Source organism: Argentina silus (assembly GCF_951799395.1).
Source record: "Argentina silus genome assembly, chromosome: 2".
Classification (NCBI taxonomy): domain Eukaryota; kingdom Metazoa; phylum Chordata; class Actinopteri; order Argentiniformes; family Argentinidae; genus Argentina; species Argentina silus.
Window position 1 is genome coordinate 31,901,682 of NC_139656.1, and position 3,175 is coordinate 31,904,856.

General features: G+C 46.7%; 1 pseudogene across 1 annotated transcript in view; it reads left to right on the top strand.

Annotated features, from left to right (window-relative positions):
* The window catches only part of LOC310801331 (rho GTPase-activating protein 26-like), a 48,387-nt pseudogene that overhangs the window by 40,997 nt on the left and 4,215 nt on the right, over positions 1–3,175 (top strand). The window contains exon 5 of the transcript XR_014555087.1: positions 3,045–3,160. The product of XR_014555087.1 is annotated as a rho GTPase-activating protein 26-like (transcript). The remainder of the gene's footprint in view (positions 1–3,044; positions 3,161–3,175) is intronic.

Below are 3,175 nucleotides of genomic sequence, written 5' to 3' on the forward strand. Positions count from 1 at the left end.
TTTCACGGACAGAAGATTGGCCTGTAAACATTGACTTTACAATTGTTACTCTCTCTGGGCTTTGTGGCTGGGTTTGTCGGGAGGAATCAAGGACTACTTACTGTAAACTTTTGGGAAACTGACCCCAGATCATTCATTCAAACGTACCGTAAACAGTTTGCCCTCAGTTTCACTGTAGTTGGGGTTGTGTTTTTGGCAGTTACGATCCCAGCATAACAGCATGGTTACATGTGACATAATACATAACATATGGCTTTTAGCAGACACTGTTATCCAAAGTGACTTACGCTACAGTGAGTGTATCCAGCTTTAATATACACTTTATTAGGTACACCTGTTCAACTGCTCGGTAACGCAAATATCTAATCAACCAATCACATGGCAGCAACTCAATGCATTTAGGCATGTAGACATGGTCAAGACGACCTGCTGAAGTTCAAACCGAGCATCAGAATGGGGACCATTTCTAGGGTTTACAGAGAATGGTCCGAAAAAGAGAAAATATCCAGTGAGCGACAGTTCTCTGGGCGAAAATGATGCCAGAGGTCAGAGGAGAATGGCCAGACTGGTTCGAGATCATAGAAAGGCAACAGTAACTCAAATAACCACTCGTTACAACCAAGGTATGCAGAAGACCATCTCTGAACGCACAACACGTCAAACCTTGAAGCAGATGGGCTACAAAAGGGGGTCCAACCCAGTACTAGCAAGGTGTACCTAATAACGTGGCCAGTGAGTGGATATGGTCGCAGCGGGTACCGAACCCACAGCCTTAGGGTTGCTAGCGCCGTGCTCTACCAGCCAAGGTCCTAGACTGGCATGGCCATACCTCCACACAAATCACGTTGTTCTCACGCCTCCTTTGGAGGTCTGGAGAATGTTAGATTAGCTGATCTGTCTTGGATTGAACTGGACGGAGCGATGGGAGAATGTGCTCGCAATTTCATTGGATGTTACACGGTTGCTTGTTGCTATGTGACCGGGAGGACTGTTTTGCAGAGAGTCGTTGTGTCTAGATGCTAGCTTGCAACATTGAAGAAAATGTGGAAGAAAACCTAAAGAAAAAAATGAATTCTGTTTCTTTCGAGCTCCGTCCAAGCAAGGTATCTGATTGGTTTAACGTGTCACAAGGCTCTCACTCATTTCAAACAGCTCTTTCCACCCCGTTGTAGCCACTTTCTACAAAGGATTTCCCCAGGCTTTCCGAACTAGGAAAGCTTGGTCTCAAAGAGGTGACACAGGACTCTACGTTCAATGTAGTCTACTGTATACAGCACCACAGGGGTTAGCATCACTCCACCAAACATGATTGATGACAGAGATTAGCCTCTCTGTGTACAGTACCTGTGTGTAGTCCTCTGCTGCAGGCCAGAGCTGGTGACTGCTGGTGTGATGCTGCCCCCTCCTGGACCCATTTACCCAACACATGAAGAAGAGAAGAAGAAGTTTATTTGGCCATGCAATCAATTGTAGGAATGTGGTATGTGCACACACACCAAAACCATAAACAGCCTTTCCGTTTCCACGTCCATGTTCCAGTTCACATGCACACCTTTAGAAGAAAAAGGTGCTACAGTCGTGAGTAGCAAAAAAGGGTTCTTCACAGGGTGCACCTACAGGGACAAATGAAGAACACTTTTTTACTAACAGTGCATACATGGTTGAAAACCACAGTATTACACCTTTAAATCTCATGGCGTGGTTCAACACAGAATGAGTGTTTGAAACCATTCCTACCATTCCTCATCCCATGCATTACAATGAGCCCGTCCTCCGATTTCTACCTCCACCAGCCTCCTCTGGCTATACATACAGACTCTCCATGTATGCAGACAGGGGAGTCACTCGACCTCTATACTGTGCTATACAATACAGTTCTATCTGCATCGGGAGGGAGGCTGGTGGAGGTGGAAATCAGAGGACGGGCTCATTGTAATGCAGACCATTTCCCCTGGCTGATGTGCTGACCAGCTGCTGCTGATGGATCTGTCCTTCAGAGGGTTCCTCTTCCTGTGGAACCTGGCCAGTCATGAAAGGCTGGGTCATGTGACGGAACAGGAGTGACATCATCGTCATCATCGTCATGGTCACGCAGTAGCGGTCTAGCAGGTGTCGACTCATTGAGTGTACCCTAGGGCGCCGAGACAGTCCTACCCTGCTGTGTGTGTGTGTGTGTGTGTGTGTGTGTGTGTGTGTGTGTGTGTGTGTGTGTGTGTGAGTGCGCGTGTGTGTGTGTGTGTGTGTGTGAGTGAGTGAGCGTATGCGTGCGTGTGTGTGTGCGTGTGTGTGCATGCGTGTGTGTGGGTGTGTGTGTGTGTCTGTGGATGATGTCAACTTCTCCGAAACATGATGATGGTATTATAGCAGCTTATTGTTCTCCCTCCAGCTGTGAGCTGGGAGGTTCCATTAGCCAGACACGAGGGGGGCTGAGATCGCTGGCCACCTGTGGTATATTCATTATTTATTTCATATTTCATTATTTTCATTTGCCTCTAACTTGGACTGCAGGGGAGGCTGGTGGCGGTAGAAATCGGAGGACGGGCTCATTGCAATGCATGGAACAGAACATTGAACAGAACACAACAGAACAGAACTCCGATTTCTACCTCCGCCAGCCTCCTCTGGTGTAAAGTGTGTTTAGGCTCTCTGAAATGCACTGTAAATAAAGTTTGACTTGGTTTGACTTGTGATTCAATCTGTGCCCTGGTCATTGGCCAGGCCTTGTGGTCTGTGTCAACCCTACTGTGTAATTGAAAGACCATGGCTCATGTTGTTCTCCCAGAAGTCACCAGTGACTATGTCAAAGTACAGCTCTCTATGTGTTTGTTTTGGAAAAATATGACCTTGCACTATTGGTGTCCAGAGCCTCAGATGATGAAACAGATTGATATATACATTTTATTGATTGATATTGAAGTTTTCACTGCTATTTAAGCCCGAGGAAGGCTATTGAGCTGAAACCTTGGTGAGGTGAATTAAATGTCACGGCCTCAGAAAAGAGTGAAAAGGAGTATTTTTAACGCCCAAGCGTCTTTGTGTGACAGGAGGCCAAGAAGAAGTACGACAAAGAGACAGAGAAGTACTGTGCTGTGCTGGAGAAACACCTCAGCCTATCAGCGAAGAAGAAGGAGTCACACCTCCACGAGGTAACCAATCACACGCCTCTCCCCCTTTT